This window comes from Felis catus, chromosome C1, assembly GCF_018350175.1.
Source record: "Felis catus isolate Fca126 chromosome C1, F.catus_Fca126_mat1.0, whole genome shotgun sequence".
NCBI classification, from domain to species: Eukaryota; Metazoa; Chordata; class Mammalia; order Carnivora; family Felidae; genus Felis; species Felis catus.
Genome location: NC_058375.1, coordinates 173,803,938 through 173,823,189, shown reverse-complemented (window position 1 = coordinate 173,823,189; position 19,252 = coordinate 173,803,938). Strand labels below are relative to the sequence as shown.

General features: G+C 37.4%; 1 protein-coding gene across 1 annotated transcript in view; it reads right to left on the bottom strand.

Moving 5' to 3' along the window:
• Positions 1-19,252, bottom strand: part of ITGAV (integrin subunit alpha V) — a 91,688-nt gene that overhangs the window by 55,932 nt on the left and 16,504 nt on the right. The window lies entirely within an intron of this gene.

Genomic DNA, 19,252 nt, shown 5'->3' with positions numbered 1-19,252 from the left:
CTCACACTCTCTTTCACATGCACATCTCTCTCTCTCTCTCTCTCTCTCTCTCTCTCTCTGTCTCTCTCTCAAAAATAAATAAATAAACATTAAAAAAAAATCCTTTCCATGGAAAAGCTCTTAAATTGATCAAGGAAAGAATTATGGAAACATATCCATAAAGCATTTGGGGAAGGAGAGACTATTTTTCTTGAGAGACTAAAGTCTAGTATGTTCCTCTTAAAATCTATTTATAATAATCATTCTTTACAAACATATATTTCAAGAACTATACTGGACAAAATATAGCAGACAAGGATCAATTTTAAGACTGCCAGCCAATATGTAAATAGTCATCACAAGGTTCATGTTAAATCTATTTCCTAAATCTCACTCATCTAAGGTAGTACTTATGGTTATTCAGTTCCATTCTGAAGACTTAAGACCAACTGAAGATTGAGATTAACCTTGAGATTGAGAATTTCAATAATTCTAGATGTAATACAGACAAGGTAAAGGATATAATACTGTTCACTATACTATTCTTCTTTTTCATTATTTTAAAAAAGTTTTCTTTAATGTATGAATCTCCAAAGGCCTCTTTCTATACTCTTAATACAGCTGATTTTTGTCAGTGGTCACAAAAACACATTTTTATAAGTAGGGGGAAGGAGAAATGGAACTTAGCCAGTATACGCCCTTCACCATGAAAACCAAAGTTTCCCAACAGTATGGTTGGCTTGCCTCTGAAGCCTGTGTTCACCAAGCCATCATCACTGGGAACACTACATGTCAGTGACACACAGGTCACTAATCAGTCCATGGACTCACTTACATTTCCCATCCTCCCACAGTTACGTTAAAGCCACATAACTAGTTCTTGCCAGGAAGCTAAGAGCAAAAGTGGCAGATGTTGCTTCCTGTTCAAGTAAAAGTGGATATGAGCTCACTAATCACTAAGCAAATGCAAATCAAAACCACAATAAGATATCATCTCACACCAGTTAGGATGGCAATCATCCAAACAAAACAAAACAAAACCCCTAAGATAACAAGTGTTGGTAAGGATGCGGAGAAAAGGGAATCCCTGTACACTGTGGTAGAAATGTAATTGATACAGCCATTAAATAGTATGGAGGTTACTCAAGAAATTAAATGTGGAACCACTGCATGACCCAGGAATCCAACTTCTGGGTATATATCCAAAGGAATGAAATTATTATCCTCTAAGGGGTATCTGCACTCCCATGTTCACTGCAGCATTACTCATAATAGTCAAGACATGAAAGCAACCTAAATATCTACTGAAAGATGAATAAAAAAGAAAATGTGGCATATTCATACAATAGATTATTCAGCCATAAAGAAGAAGATTATTCAGCCATAAAAGATCCTGCCAGTTGAGACAACATGGATGGATCTAGAGACTTAGGCTAAGTAAAATAAGTTAAGACACAGAAAGACAAATACTTCATTATATAATTCACTTATTTGTGCAATCTAAAATAATCAACTCATTAAAAAACAAAACAAAAAAAAATAGATATGAATACTCTGTGTTTTCTCTCTCTCATCCGTAAGTCTGTAATAGATGGTGGAATCACATGATACAAAAAGCTTCAGCCAAAGGTTTTAAAATGTAAGAACAGCCAAATTCCCCATACTCAATGATGACATGAGCAAGAAATAGTCTTCTTTTTAAGTGAGTGAGATGTGGGATTTTGTTTATAAAGCATGTTGTTACTGAAGTATATAGCCTAGCACAGCTTGAGTAATATACATTCTGCTATTTCCAAAAGGGCCTGACCAAAAACTACAAAGAAGCTTAGCCTCTAGGCAGACTGGGTTCACCTGATAATTTTTCAAGGATTTAAACCATAAAATGTATGGTTACAAGTTACTTAATATAAACTTTTTATTCCACTGCAAGCTACCTGTTCTCTTACTGTGCTGCAGACTCTATTCTATTCCTTTCTACAAAGGAAATGAAGTCATTTTCCTCCTTATATTAATGAGGCAGGAGAAATACACTACAACTGTGAAAGAAACAGCTGGTGCTCAGAAAGATTCACTTCCACTCACTGTCCCTTGAGACCACAGATAAACTCAGGTAATCTTAGCCTAAGGGAATTGAGTTTATGAGCTAATAACGCATGTGAACTGAAAAGTGCAACATTCTCAGAACTGCTACTTCCTGCTTCTGCTTTCAGGTAAGACAAAGCCTTTTCAGCAGGACCCTAAGCTATGTCCAACTAGAACCAAAGCTTTTCTTTTTTTATATATTTTGTTAATGTTTATTTATTTTTGAGAGAGAGAGAGAGAGAGAGAGAGAGAGAGAGAGAGCGCACTTGAGCAGGGGAGAGGCAGAGAGTGAAGAAGACACAGAATCCAAAGCAGGCTCCAGGCTCTGAGCTGTCAGCACAGAGCCAGACACAGGGCTCAAACCCATGAAGTGGGAGATCATGACCTGAGCTAAAGCTGGATGCTTAACCAACTGAGCTACGCAGGCACCCCGCAAAGCTTTCCTTTATTAGAGGAAATCTTAGGCTGTACCACATCAGAAAGATTCAAATGAAGGCTCCATATAATTTCTCATAATCTTTAAAACTGACATTTACAAAAACAAAATGATGCAGAACCAAAATCATGATATTCTTAATGCAATTTTTCCTGCCTACAAGACCTAATACAGATTCCTCAAAAATGTCAATGTCATAAAAGACAAAATAGTAGGGAAGATTCAATATTAAAGGAGAACAATGAGGGGCTAATTGCTAAATTAACATGTTGAACCCTCCAGAAAATGGTGTGTAATATATATATATATTGATTATTTAGTTAGTTGGTAATCATGATCCTGAGATCAAGACCTATGCTGAGATCAAGAACCAGATGCTTAATCAACTGAACCACCCAGGGACCCCTAAGATATATTTATTTTTTATGTAAGAGTTCCCTTCCCCTCAGCCCCCAGTCTCTTGAACAAGTCACATTCATTCCCATTTACAAGCCTTTGTTACCATGGCCCCCTAACCTTGAAAACTTTTATTCCTTTCACTATTGATTCAAACCCTTCAGTTGTGGGGCTCCTGCGTGGCTCAGTGGTTGAGCGTCCAACTTCAGCTTAGGTCATGATCTCACGGTTCGTGAGTTCAAGCCCTGTATCAGGCTCTGTGCTGACAGCTCTGAGCCTGGAACCTGCTTTGGATTCTGTGTCTCCCTCTCTCTCTGTCCCCCCACCCTGCTAGTAGTGCTCTGTCTCTCTGTCAAACACAAATAAACATTAAAAATTAAAAATTTTAAATAAAAAAAAAAAAAAACCTTCAGTTGTAGCTGTCCATTCATGATGCTAAGGCATGATGAAACAGGGAGTCTGACCCTAAGGAAATATCTAACAAGGAGACAATCATAGGAACAAGCCCTTAAGGTAGAACAATGGCAGAGGAATGTGTGAAATGTTATGGGAAGAGGGTGGCAGAGTACAAGGAAGAGAAAGCTTTCTGGGCCAAGGGAAAATCTTGTGGCCAGAGATTAAAGAGTGGATATACTTGGATTTTTTACAAAACTGTGAGTTGTTGGCTATGATCAGAAAGAAGGGTCAGGAGGGGAGTGGTTGTCAAGAGCTTTGCTGCCGTGCTAAGAACGGGCTGCATGGGGTTTTTGAATTGCCCTCTATGCCCAGCAACTGTTCTTCAACTGTATTCCTGAAGGCTGAAGAGTAGTTTCCTCTTTATATAGTATTATCCAGTTTTCCATTGAAAAACTGTCACCATGATTCCTTTTTTTCTAAAGAAATAGACTCTTCTCCAAATCTGCATGTGGTAGCAACATGGTAGGATACTGCTCTGCGCTAACACCATGTGCTTCTCATTCGCTACATTTTATTTCTTATTTTAAACAATCAAAAACATTCACTGCTATAATGATTAGGATACCTGCCTTTGCAGATAAACAGGTTTAGCTTAAGCTAGAAAAGGTCATGAAACAGAATTACAAATTTTACAATTTTCTGTTTTATTTTCATCATCACATATTGTGGAGCACAAAAATCCATAGCTCTCTCCATTTGGCAAGCTATGTCCCCCTATAGTTTTTAATGAGAGTGAAGGACCACCAATCAAATGTGAAAAAAACATCAGGCAATGCGGCTTTTTTTGATAACACAAAATGCATTTGAAACACCTGGAGCTTTACTAAAACTTTGGTACGGCCAAAAACCAAACAGCCATGTCTTAAGTAACATATGATTAAATGTGTTTTCAATTATATTACCAAACAAAAGGAGTAAAATATATTTGGTTATAATGCATTGGCATACATCGGCATCCAAAACTTAGGCAAGAGTCCTCAAGGAAACATGTATTACCCATTGCTTTAAGTGTCTTGAGTTTCAACAGGGTCACAACCTCAGATTACCCAATTTTTGAGAAGTTTCCTAAACAGGAAGTTTTCCTTTATCAATTTTAACTCTTTTCCCAGAGACCAAGTCTTAAAATGCTTGACTCAGGCAGAAGTTTTGCTCAGAGGAAGTGTGAACAAAGAAGGGGGTGAGGAGAAAAAAAAGAAAAGTGTGCTCTCTGAACTGACAAGGAGTTCATTCATAATCTGGCTAAAACTGGCAGCTATTCTGGGGCCTCAGTGAAGTAAACATTTTGAGTCACAGCCCTGAAGTCACCATTTCAAGTGATGCTGGAACATCACGGGCTGCTTGGCCCGTGCCACCAACCTCGGAAGGGAAATTAGACCCAGACAACTACGGATACTGCAGTGATGAAAGAAAGGTCTCCTCAGGCAACAGTCAAGAAAGCACAAAGATTTCTACCCATAGTTCTGTGAAATACCTTGGAAGACTAGCTTGCTCTCCCAAGTAAATCAAAGGGGAAAAGAGTGTCTCACACATAGTGAAAAAGCACAAAGATTTCTACCCATAGTTCTGTGAAATACCTTGGAAGACTAGCTTGCTCTCCCAAGTAAATCAAAGGGGAAAAGAGTGTCTCACACATAGTGAAAATGAGAAGAAACCACCCTGAATTAAATAAAGTGGCATGAAACTAACTCTCTATTAGTCACTTTCAAAAATACATAGGGGAAAATGTTGCAGACAAACTTGACATTATTTAGCAAGTAAATCAGTAGAGGCTTGAAAATTTAATATCTTTTTTTGCCAGCTTTTAAATCTGTCAATGGCATTTTATCAGAGTCCCGTGATTGAAGACTTGAGGACAGAAGCATATTGAGCAGAGCAAACTTTAGACTCTGTCCCCTGATTAATGGTCAGCTCTTCTCATTTCCTCTCATTCCCTCAGGGTGTTTCAGAAGACACTAACATTCAGCTTGCTCTAGAGGGGATGCTTTTTTAAGACAAAGTTACCTTATCACCCTAGAGTCAATTTTGTTTGTTTTTTGTTTCTTCCTTTCACACCTAAAGAATACCCTTTGGAGCAACAAGATTATGTCATCTTTCGTGAAAAGGCCAAAGTGAAAAAGAAAGCCAAAGCATAAGAAAAGCAAGGCAATAAACCTCTATTTGGAAGTTACTTCTGTTTTTAATCATTTGGTTCCTATTTATAATTATAGGACTCTATGAATAATGAAATTATTTAGGTCCCTCAGAGAGCTTATTCTTTGCTCAAGAAAGTGACTATGAACACAATGTAACACATAGCATCATGGTGCCTATAGTTAATAATACTGTAGTGTACAGAAGTGCTAATCCATAGGGGCACATGTACCCCAATATTTATAGCAGCACTATCAACAATAGCCAAATTATGGAAAGAGCCAAACTGTCCATCAACTGATGAATACATAAAGAAGATGTGGTTTATATATACAATGGAATACTACTTGCCAATGAGAAAGAATGAGATCTGGCCATTTGCGGCAACGTGGATGGAACTGGAGGGTATTATGCTAAGTGAAATAAGTCAGCAGAGAAACACAGATATCATATGTTTTCAATCATATGTGGATCTTGAGAAACTTAACAGAAGACCATGGAGGAAGGGAAGGGGAAAAAAATAGTTTTAAACAGAGACAGAGGGAGGCAAAACCGTTAACAGACTCCTAAATACAGAGAACAAACTGAGGGTTGATGAGGGGTGGGGAGAGGGGAAAATGGGTGATGGGCACTGAGGAGGGCACTTGTTGGGATGAGCACTGGGTGTTGTATGTAAGCGGCAAAATCATGGGAATCTACTCCCAAAGCTAGGAGCACATTGTATACACTGCATGTTAGCTAACTTACATTAAAATAATAAATAAATAAATAAATAAATAAATAAATAAATAAATAAATAAATAAAAATAAAAATAAAAATAAAAATAAAAATAAAAATAAAAATAAAAATAAAAATAAAAATAAAAATAAAAAAATACTGTATTGTGTATTTTAAAGTTACTCAGAGAGTAGATCTTAAAAGCTCTCAGAATAAGAAAAAAAGGTTCTGTAACTATGTATGGTGACAGATGTTAATTAATCCTATTGCAGTGATCATTTTGCAATATATACATCATTATATTGTATACCTGAAGCTAATATATCAATTATACTTCAATAAAAACAAAATGAAACAGTGCCAACCCACTGTCATCCTTTAATAAAATAGACAATTTACAGGCTTCTTTAAGCAGCTTTTTACCTCAACCATCACTTTTTGCTCAATTGTACTTCATGCAACAAATTTGCCTCAAAGAAAACTCTGCCAATATTGTTTGCTTATTTATGTGAAAATCAACAGGCCGGAGGAATAAATCTCTTTGATCATTCATTTAAAGAAATAGATCATGTACCTCTTATGTATGCATGCAAGAAATATAGCAGTAAATGAGACAGATAAGGTCCCTACTTTCAAGGAGAGACATAATAAACAATTATATAAGATACTTCCAGAAAGTCACAAATGCTATAAAAGAAATCTGAGAGAAAACAATGAAGAGGTGGTCAGACAGTGCTGGTATTTGTAACCTAATGCTATTGTAAAATAATGTATTGTACTGATTTGGAACTGCAAGTATTAAGATACGATTAACATCTTTGAAATCTGAGTGTGTATTATAGCCAATGGTGACTTAAAATGAGCAGTGTGTTTTAATAATACATATAGCACCGTTTAACATCAATGGCACTATTACATTTATAGTCAACTGATTTTTTTAAAGGTGCCAAGAAAATTCAATGGGAAAGAAATAGTATTTTTCAACAAATGGTGCTGGGACAATTGGATAGCCTTATATAGGCAAAAAGATTCATGAGGAACCCTATCTTAAACCTTACCAAAGCAAAACAAACACAAATATATCACAGACTTAAAGTAAGAGCTAAACCTATAAAATGCTATAAGAAAACAGTAATAAACCTTCAAATTTACATAAGGCAAGATCTAGAAAACCAAAGTCCAAGAGATAAAAGGTTGATAAATTAGACTTAACAAAATTTTAAACTTTTGACCTTCAAAAAATATCATACAGAAAAGTGAAAAGACAACCCACAGAATGAGAAAATATCAACAAAGCCTATTTTCAAAAGGAGACTTGTATCCACAATGAACACTCATACACACACACACACACACACACACACACACACACACACCCCTTCTCCTTGCAACTAAAGGTTTTTTTTAAAACCCAGTTAAAGGGGCGCCTGGGTGGCGCAGTCGGTTAAGCCTCCGACTTCAGCCAGGTCATGATCTCGCGGTCCATGAGTTCAAGCCCCCCGTCAGGCTCTGGGCTGATGGCTCAGAGCCTGGAGCCTGTTTCCGATTCTGTGTCTCCCTCTCTCTCTGCCCCTCCCCTGTTCATGCTCTGCCTCTCTCTGTCCCAAAAATAAATAAACGTTGAAAAAATAAATAAATAAATAAATAAATAAATAAATAAATAAATAAAATAAAACCCAGTTAAAAATAGACAAGGAACCTGAATAGATATTTCTCCAAAGGAGATAAACAGATGCCCAACAAGTACCTGAAAAGATGTTCTACATCATTAGCTCATTAGCTGTCAGGTCAACACAAATCAAAATCACAATGAAATGCCACTTTCATACTCACTAGGATGGCTGGAATTAAAAAAAGATAAAATAACACGTCCATAAGGATGTGGAGAAACTGGAATATTCACACACTGCTAGCAGGAATGTAAAATTGGTGTGGTCAATTTTTGAAATAGTTTGGCAGTTTCTTGAAAAGTTAAACACAGAGTTACTATATGACCTAACAATTCCACTCATACGTATTCATCCAAAAGAAACAAAAACATATGCCCAAAGACTCATACATGAATGTTCATAGCAGCATTGTTTACAGGAACCAAAAAGTAGAAACAACCCAAATGTACATTTACTGGTGACAGGATAAACAAGGAAGGGATCAAGGAATGCTTCCGGGCAATAAAACAGGAAAGGAGCATTTACACATGTGGATGAACCGCCAGACGCAAAAGACGACATAGTGTATCATTCTATTTATATGAAATATCCAGAGAAGGGATATATACAGACACAGAAAGTAGATTTGTGACTACTTAGGGTTAGGGGTGCAAATGGGAGAGTGGCTGATAATGAACACGAGGTGTTTCTTTTCAAGGTGAGATACATGCTCTGGAATTACATTGTATCTGTAAAACTATATAGTAAAAGTCATTGAATTGTACACTTAAAAATGGTACACAGGTGAATTTTATGGTAAATTATATCTCAATAAAGCTGTTTTAAAAAGCAATGACGGGGGCACCTGGGTGGCTCAGTTGGTTAAGCATCCGGCTTCGGCTCAGGTCATGATCTCACAGTTTGTGAGTTCGAGCCCTGCATCAGGCTCTGTGCTGACAGCTTAGAGCCTGGAGCCTGCTTTGAATTCTGTGTCTCCTTCTCTCTCTGCTCCTACCCCATTCATGCTCTGTCTCTCTCTCTCTCTCTCTCCTTCAAAAATAAATAAAAACATTTAAAAAGTTTTTTTTTAAAAAAGCAAATGACAAACTTGTCAAGTGCAAAGACAGCTGCAACACTAAGCAAAAATGTATATATAATAAAGACCTCTTTTCAAATGGACAGAAATAAACAGATGCATTAGTCGGGTAACAGATCAAGAATAAGAACAGGGGAGACTGGGTGGTTCAGTCGGTTGAGCTACAGACCTCGGCTTAGGTCATGATCTCATGGCTGGTGGATTTGAGCACCACATCGGGCTGTGCTGACAGCTCACAGCTTGGAGACTGCTTTGGATTCTGTATCTCCTTCTCTTTGCTCTTCCCCGACTCATACTCTCTCTCTCACAAAAATAAAAAAAAAAAAAATTAAAAAAATTATTTAAAAAAAGAGTAAGAACAGATAATACAAAAAAAAAAAAATACAAAGAGCTAATAAACATGAGGAAAGACTTAACCTCACTAGAAATCAGAAACATAAATTAAAACAAATGTTTCACCGGTGGGACTAAGAAAGCCTAGGAACGCCTGGTTCAGGGATAGGTTGTATCATTTTTTTCCTACTTAGCAAATATGTATCAGAAGTATGTTAAAAAACACATTTCATTGGCTTCTAAGTCTCATTTCTAAAAATCCTAAATAAATAAAAATACGAACAAGCCTTAATAAGCATGTTTGCTTTGTTAACAATAGTTTTCAAAAACAGCAAAATGTCCAACAGTAGACTGACCAAGTTATAATTTTATGTATTTGTGTACACACACACACACACACACACACACAAAGTATATACATAGGCCACAAGATACATACACAAACATGCTATACACACACATACAAATATATCTTATGGACACTAGTTTCCAGGGCGGTTGGGGTTTTTTTACTTCTTGATGTTTTCTTAATTATTCAATCAATGAATATGAATTATTTGTATGTTTCAAAGGTGATGAAAAAAGTAGTGTGGATATATATCCACTAATCTTCACATATAAAGCCTTAGTTATGAGCTTCTACATCCCCTCCTAATCGACTTTATTATGGTCACACTTTCATCTCCCACACATTAAAGCAGTTTTAGCTCACAAAATTCAAGAAAATTTAGTAAACTGAATAAACATTACTATTCTTATTCCTCTATTCTGTTTTAGAGTCAAACTATAGAGCAGAATATTGCAAAATATAATTCATCAAAAAAAAATAAAAATCAAAATTCTAGAAATTACTGAAGACCAAAATGGAGGTTAATGATTTGACTTAGTAACAAAATACAGTTTCTTTTTTTTTTTTAATGCTTATTTATTTTTGAGAGAGAGAGAGAAAGAGACAGAGTGCAAGTGGAGGAGGGCAGAGAGAGAGGGAGAAACAGAATCCAAAGCAGGCTCCAGGCGTCAATCTGTCAGCACAGAGCCTGACACGGGGTTCGAACTCAAGAACTGCAAAATCATGACTTGAGTCAAAGTCAGGTGCTTAACCAACAGAGCTATCCAGGTGTCCCTACAGTTTCTTAATTTAAGAAATTCTGAAAAAAAAAAGAAAAAAAAAAGAAATTCTGATAGATAATATGTAGCAGTTAGATATTAGTATTAATGGAAGGGTGATTTGCTTTATAAACTTCAAAATGTCTTTAAAAGTCTCTAGAAGCATAATTGTATTGACTCAAAACACGAGAGAAAAATCCCTAACCTCAAAGTGTTTGGAGTTACAGACAACTGAAAAACTAATTATTTGTGAACATAAAAATAAGTTCTGGGGGCGCCTGGGTGGCTCAGTTGGTTAAGCATCCGACTTTGGCTCAGGTCACGATCTCACAGTTGTGAGTTCGAGCCCCGCATCGGGCTCTGTGCTGACAGCTCAGAGCCTGGAGCCTGCTTCACATTCTGTGTCTCCCTCTCTCTCTGCCCCTACCCTGCTCATGCTGTGTCTCTCTGTCTCAAAAATAAATAAACATTAAAAAAAATAAAAAAATAAAATAAAATAATTTAAAAAAAAATAAGTTCTGAAATCACAATCTATGAACATGAGAAACTGTTACTAATTCTAACACAGAGGTGTCGAGAAACATCTTTTGCATAAAATTAAATGTAATTGTTTTCCAAAAGCAAACAAGAAGAGAGTCAAAAGTAGAGCCAGAAGAAAACATGATGAAGCTTGTTTCTCTGGGGTTGGTATTTATTTATTTACTGAGTTATGACTACCACAAGGAACAGAGAATCAAAATCTCCTTCCCCTTCCATGAGTAATTCTGATGGCTCTGCTGGAGCCAGCACAAAGAATACAGGCCCTTTGAAAACATCCATTGCTTTATCAATGCTGGTTTGTTTTTTCCTAGAGATGAGAAGGAATGATCCTGAAAGCATTTAACAGTTTTAAACACCAAGTCTTTACTGAAGATTAAAAAAAAAAAAAAAAAAAAAAAGTCAAGTCTTAAAATAATGAGTCAGGTCAAAGCGAGCCAGGGAAAAGATGGATTTTAAGGGATCCTATGAATCTACTTTTGGTGAAACACTTAAAGTGTTACTAACTGCATGAGTGTTAGTTGACTAGTAATAAAAGAATTAGATTAATTGATTTTTAGGTTGCCTCCCAGCTCTCCCGTTAATAGAATTCTGCACCAAGGGATGACAGGTTATACCAAGAGAAACAGTTTCATTCACGAAACACAAATTCCTGGGGGTGTCTGGCTGGCTCAGTGGGCACAGCATGCGACCCTTAATATTGGGGTCATAAGTTCAAGCCCCACGTTGGGCCTAGAGCCTACTTCGAAAAAAAAAATTCCTTAAATTTATTTTGTATTAACAAGGGTAGGGACTCTATTTTTCTTTGTGTTTTTAACTTCCTAATCTGTAGTCCTGTCACAACTGTAGAAAGACCTAGACACAACACTGAAAGAAAATGTACAAAGTCAAACTTAAGCTGTTTTTGAGACGGCCTGATTATTTTTATTGCAATGAATGCGAAATTGAATGGCACAGAGGCCAGAGAGCAGCTGAAAGTTTTCTATTTGCTATTAAATACAAAGTGTAGTAATAACATCTAGAAAATATTCCACAGCGTTTTCTTTACCAGAGAACCAGCAAGGCCAGTTTGTGGGTTTGACCACAGCCTGCAGCCAGGCCCTTCTGGGAATAAGTGCTGAGTGTTCCAGCAAACTGTTTTGGGTAGACAGGGGAGTAACCTGACTTGTGACCTTCTCTAGGACAGATACTGTTAGTGAGAGGTGACACTCATTCACTGAATTTGGAACACAAATGTAGAAGCTTCTCCTGTTTTTAAGAGACATGTTTAACAATCATGCAGGGAAGCCGTATTTCTAAACGGAGACTTTGGCCAGGTTTTCCTCTGTCAGTGCTGATCATCAATGCAATCTTTTCGGAAAAGACTCATCACTGAGGAAACGGGGCAGTAGTCAGTCTGTTCATAACATCCGCTTCACAGAAAAGGAAAGCAAGAAGAGGATTTTCCCAAATGTCACCATAACAGGTTAAAATGCAAACCCAGATATAACCCACTTAAGAATATCTACAATTATCTTTATTTCTTTCATTTCCCATAATTACTCACTTCCCCACAACTGTTGTCTGGGCACGATATAAACAACCTTTTCTTTACTTGTATACCTCTTCTTTCTTTAAAATACCTTCAGGCATCTCATTTGCTCTCCATGACAACCCTTAGGGGTAGGTATTACCCCTGGCAAACTTAAGTCACTTGCCCAAGGTCATATCTAATGAGTGTCAGAGCCAGACCCTGGGCTTACCTCTTCTAAGTCAAATTTGCATTCCTTATACCCACAGAGCCAACGCAAAAAAGGATAAGAGGGAACGAGACCTACTTATGTAAGCATGCCCCTTGCCCCAAAGTAGCTTGCAGTGTAACCAGTATCAAACAACAAAATATATAAAAGGGCACTGTGGTAACAGAATAATGCTCCCATGCCCAAAGATGTCCGTGTCCTAATCCCCAGAACTTTACATGTGAACGTGTCCCTGCATGGCAAAAGGGACTTTGCAGATGTGATTAAATTAAGGAACTCGGAAGTGGAAGATTACCCTGGATTATTTTAGCAGGCCCAATGTAATCACAAGAGGAGGCAGAAGAGTCAGTGTCAGATGATGTAGCCTGAGAAAGACGAGATTAGCCACTGCTGGCATTTACGACGGAGGAAGGAACCACAAACCAAGGATGCAGGAGGCCTCTAGAAGCTAGAAAGGTACCGGAACAGATTCTTCCCTAGAGCCTCTAGAAGGAACGCAGCACTGATAAAAACACTGATTTAACGCAAATCCCATTTGGACGTCTGACCTCCAGAACTAAAGATAATAAAATTGTGCTATTTTAAGCCACCAAGTTTAATGTAAGTTGTTACAACAACAAGAAATTAATTCAGGCATGAAGACAAAATGGAGAAAACAGACCACATCTATCCTGCTACGCGAATATTCTTGATGTTGTTTTGCATCTCAATATAATACATTTTAGAATATTTTTACTTCTAAAATATATTAAAGGATACGTTAATTTTTTCTTAAGTCTTAGTTTTCCACATGGCTATTCAGATAAATTAACTGTGTTTTCTACGTTATCAGTCATCTTCATACCCTAAATGACCTTTTGTTTCATTAATTCCACAATGGTTCAAAGTTCATACTATTCTGTCAAATAGGGAAAAATCAGTTTCAGCCATTATGCAGACCTTGGTTAAAACCTACTAATGATGTGCAGTCACTAGATCAAAGGGTTTAAAAAATTCAAGAGGGCAGGGCGCCTGGGCGGCTTAGTCGGTCAATTGAGCATCTGACTCTTGATTTTAGCTCAGACCCAGGGTTGGGGGATGGAGCCCCACATTGATCTTAAACCCTGCTTAAGATTCGCTCTCTCTCTCCCTCTACCCCTCTCCCCCGCTTGTGTTCTGTCTCAAAAAAACAAACAAAAAAAATAGTTTAAAAAAATCCAATTGTACTATTTCAATCACTACACAAGTATGTAAAATATTTGAAAGACACTAGGCTTTCCCTTTTACATTCTAGCTTTGGCTCCGTTTACATATAAAGTCAAGAAAACCAGCAGGAAAACAAAAATGAAAAGTCACACAAAAAAATACAACTAGAAATGAAATAAAGGTTATGTTTAAAGTTAACAACAACAAAAAGATGAGAAGCACAAGTCAATAACTTGAAAGAACGTCCTCAACAACATATGTGAGAGCAAAACTTCACAAATCTAAGAAATAAGAAATTTTAGACTGAGGTTTCCTTTTGTTCCTGCAGGCTCTGTAATACATAAATATCATTCAAAAATCAATTAAGCTTGCCACCTTGCACTGAATTTTCTACTAAACTTTTAATCACAGAACCCTCCATTTTCCCTTATTGTTTGAAAGGCATATGTATAATATTTTGAAGATATTCAGGGCAATATTCATTATTTCATATAACATAAAATTCTACTGAAAATAACGACTAGTAAAATTACTGAAAGTGTTATTTTCTAGGTAACGTTCATGTCAAGTGTACTTAGTTGGGCAAGGAACCAAGGTCTACCCACTGAGATCTAGATCTTTTCATTTTTAATACAGTGTTCTACGTGTGTTAGGCTTTACAGTCAATGGATTTGGGTTGACTGCTAGGGTACTTTTTTAAAGTTTTTGTATTTATTTTGGGAGAGAGAGGGAGCGAGGGGGAGGGACAGAGAGCATGGGAGAGAGAGAATCCCAAGCACGCTCCACACAGTCAGTGTGGAGCCCAATGCAGTGCTTGAACTCAAGAACCATGAGATCATGACCTGAACCAAAATCAGATGTTTAACTGACTGAGACACCCAGGTGCCCCTAGAGTGCCTTCATTTAGATGTCTCCTCAGCTCACTTCCACTTTCATTTCTCATCATGCCCTCAATGCCCTCACACTACACACAGAAACTTTATACTCACATACAGATTCCACGTATGTGGGTCACACAGAATTACTTTTCATTCATGAACATCTTTTACTAATCTATGCACATACTGTTTCCTCTACTTGGAACCCTCTTCTATATGTAGTGAATTCCATTTCCTTTTTCAATTAGCTAGATCATATGTCACCAAGTGACCGGGGAAGCCTTCCTCAAAGGCACCAGGCAGAGTTCGATACTTCCCAGTTATGCCTTCTTTATTTCGGTATAAATGTATTTGTGTCAAATAAATGTATTTGTGAATTCAAATAAAATAAATGTAGATTGGTCTTCCAAAAATATTTTTGAAATCTTCCCTCCTCTCCACCTACCCAAAATCATGCCCTGGAGTAGGAAGGAAAGCACACTAAGCATATTTATCTTTTGGTTTAAGAGCTTCTTTAGTTTCTTTAAGTGCTATGCTGTCTTTAAGACAAAATCCAGACGTCCTTCCTTAGCTACTACTATGTGTCTTAATGTATGTGACCAGCTACAGTGAAATCACCTTCCAACAAATTTATACACTGTCTAAGCATCCAGTTACATCTTTGGTAAACACTGAAAATAAAATTAGCCCATAAATTATTTATCACTCAGTAATAGATATACCATGTATTCTTTATTTATTTTTTAATTTACATCCAAGTTAGTTAGAATATAGTGCAACAGTGATTTCGGAAGTAGATTCCTTAATGCCCCTTACCCATTTAGCCCCTCCCCCTCCCACAACCCCTCCAACCACCCTCTGTTTGCTCTCCATATTTAAGAGTCTCTTAGATTTTTGTCCCCCTCCCTGTTTTTATATTATTTCTGCTTTCCTTCCCTTATATCCATCTGTTTTGTATCTTAAAGTCCTCATATGAGTGAAGTCATATGATATTTGTCTTTCTCTGACTAATTTCACTTAGCATAATACCCTCTAGTTCCATCCATGTAGTTGCAAATGACAAGATTTCATTCTTTTGATTGCCGAGTAATATGTACACACACACACACACACATATATATATACCACATCTTCTTTATCCATTCATCCATTGATGGACATTTGGGCTCTTTCCATACTTTGGCTATTGTTGATAGTGCTGCTACAAACATTGGGGTGCATGTGCTCCTTCAAAACAGCATACTGGTATCCCTTAGATAAATACCTAGTAGTGCAATTGCTGGTTTGTAGGGTAGTTCTATTTTTAATTTTTTGAGGAACCTCCATACTGTTTTCCAGAGTGGCTGCACCAGTTTGCTTTCCCACCAGCAGTGCAAAAGAGATCCTCTTTCTCTACATCCTCGCCAACATCTGTTGTTGCCTGAGTTGTTACTGTTAGCCATTCTGACAGGTGTGAGATGGTACTGATTTGCATTTCCCTGATGATGAGTGATGTTGAACATTTTTTCATGTGTCAGCTGGCCATTTGGATGCCTTCTTTGGAGAAGTGTCTATTCACGTCTTTTGCCCATTTCTTCACTGGATGATTTGTTTTTTGGGTGTTGAGTTTTGTAAGTTCTTTATAGATTTTGGATACTAACCTTTTACCTGATATGTCATTTACAAGTATCTTCTCCCATTCTGTCGGTTGCCTTTTAGTTTTGCTGATTGTTTCCTTCACTGTGTAGAAGCTTTTCATCTTGATGAGATCCCAATAGTTCATTTTTGCTTTTGTTTCCTTGCCTCCGAAGACGTGTTGAGTAAGAAGTTGCTGTGGCCAACGTCAAAGAGGTTTCTGCCTGCTTTCTCCTCAAGGATTTTCATGGCTTCCTGTCTCACGTTTAGGTCTTTCATCCATTTTGAGTTTATTTTTGTGAAGATACACTATTTATTCTTAAACGATGTTTTCTTTCTATTACCTTATTTTCCAACCAAAAAGAAAAAAAGGCACCCTCTTGCTTCTATACTTTTTCTTCTTTTGAAGGACGCTAAGTTTTGTTTCCTGACACAAGCTTATAATCTATCTTTTCTTAGTTGTGTGAGAGAAGCCAGGCTTTTCCTGACTTTCACAGGCAGGAGACATAGACTCAGGCCTTCAGATACTACCACAAAAGCTTTGAATCTCTAGCAAGTGATGCATAGAGACAGGGATGTGTAAGAAATTATTCTCCTGCTGCTGTTCCATGCTCAGCAACAGTGATTCCAGCAGCAGTAAAACACAGGACCAATGGTTCCTCTGCTAGCTTCTGTGGCCCATTTTTTAGAAAACTAGTGAGTTATCAATATCCTAATAACTTCCTGTTCAGCTAAATTTAGCCAAAGTCAATTTTTATTGCTTTTCACAAAGAACCCAAACCTATATGCAAAATACACACACATGCATTCTACCATATATACCTGTATCTATATACCCTACCTCTCCATACACTACTAGCATACAATGGTGAGCAGAAATAAATTTGTTCCCAGCTTTGAAGAGCTTAGTCTAGCCAGGAAAACAAACACATCATAACATAACCAGGAAAAAAAAATCAATGTAAATTTTAGCTCAGTGAAGAATAAGAGCTTCAGTTAGGGCACTAAGACTGTCTGTATAGCAGAACCTCATGAAACAGAGGAGGAGGGAAATTGGTAAAGGCTGTTCACAATATACTATTTAACACCAAGCATTTCTAGATTTGCAAAAAGCACCCTATTGTGGAGCTGGCTGAGGTCTGTTCTTTTTACAGGAAGGGCTAAAAGTCACTATTGTTTTCTTAAACAGTCCATGAAACAAAGGAGCCTAAAATACTTCATGCAGTTAGTTACCAACGTCAAATGTTGTGGCAAAAATCATCAGGGAGCCTTCTCAAGGCTCAACTTAAGTTTCAGACTCACAAAACTGCCAAAGGCCACACACAGCACCAGTCTACTTAGAGGATATAGGACAGAAGCAGACGTCCCTCCCTGATCAGAGTGCTTACGTGACTTTCCCGTGCAGTAGTGCATACATACGGATATTCAGAGCTCTTCTCTTCGCCTCACTAGGTAACAGCTCACACAGGAAGAAACAAGATATGGTGGGCAGAGAGGACCTACCCCAGCTTCAAAGCTTCATGCCCCAAAGGAATGGTACCTCTTATACTAACTTCACAGCCATTGCTTTCAGAATTCCCGCAAAGGACATGCCATTTATAAATCATTGTACTCAGGGAACCCTAGAGCTGCGTACAGCATCCCTATCATGTATTTTCAGTCTATTTACAATTTCTCCCAGTCTAAATGCAGTTTACTGACCCAGAACCATTTTTAGCATAAGCAATGATATCTAGTCACTTAACCACTCAGGATCCAGTAAAGTAGAACAAAAAGACAAGATCAAATTGGCATGCAGATAGGAAAGGGTTTCAGTAACCATTTTCCAACAGCCAACTACTGATAACATTCAATGTCACCGTCCCTGTATGTATTAATTCAGTTAGGCTGCATTATGCTGTAATAACAAGCGTCCCTAAAATCCATTAGTTGAAAATAACAAAGAATTATTTTGTACATGTACATCATAGATTAGTAAAGCGTCTATGCTTCACGTCTTCCTCACTCAGCGACCAGGCTGATGGAGGCTCTATCATTTAAACTATCACTACTTACTATGGCATCTGGTAAGAGGAGAGGAAGAATAACTCCTAATCCTTCTACCCACAATTGATACACTTCTACTCATGTTTAATTGGCTAGGAAAAAAGTCACATGGGCATATTTAAATTCAAGGTTTTCCCAGTTTTAGAAACACGATACTGATGGACAGTCGTGATATCTACCAAATCATATAAACCAGATATAATTTTAAAAAATGATTTTATGAATTTTATTTCCAAAATATTAGAATCAGCATGGAGCCCTTTTAAGCATTAAAGTCTCTTCTGCACCCAGAAACACAATAAAGTAGCAGATAAACTACCTAATTTAAATTCTTCATGATCACCCCAGCAATGTATTACAGAATGTAGAAAGGTAGGTAATTTTCCCAACTAACATTGGAAAAATGACAAAGCTGGACAAGCCTGTCTGACTCCAAGGCCTATTTCAAGACATCACAATGTACAGCAAATATAAAGTCAGTGAAGAGAGAAGAGTCACAGGGCAAACTGTACCACAGCATCAAGAAGGTTAGGAACAATAAGGGGACATGAGAGTTCCAGTCAAAGAGCAGAGACTTTAAAATAAGGAAGGAATGGTCAGTGGAGCAAACTGTAAAAAGTCCAATAAGATGAGGGGTCCAAAGTGTCCACTGAAGTAGGTGGCTACTAACGATTTCAGTTAGAGCCACTGCTGAGTTGCCAGACTGAAGTGACTAAACATGGAAAGTGATGAAGTGGATTCAATTATCCTGGATGTGAAGAGACAGAGAAAGGAAAATGACTGAGAGGAGATAATGTTCGAGGGGAAGCTGTTTTGATTAGTTTTTCAGGTAGAAACAATTTAAACATGTTTGAAAGTCAGGGAAAGGAAA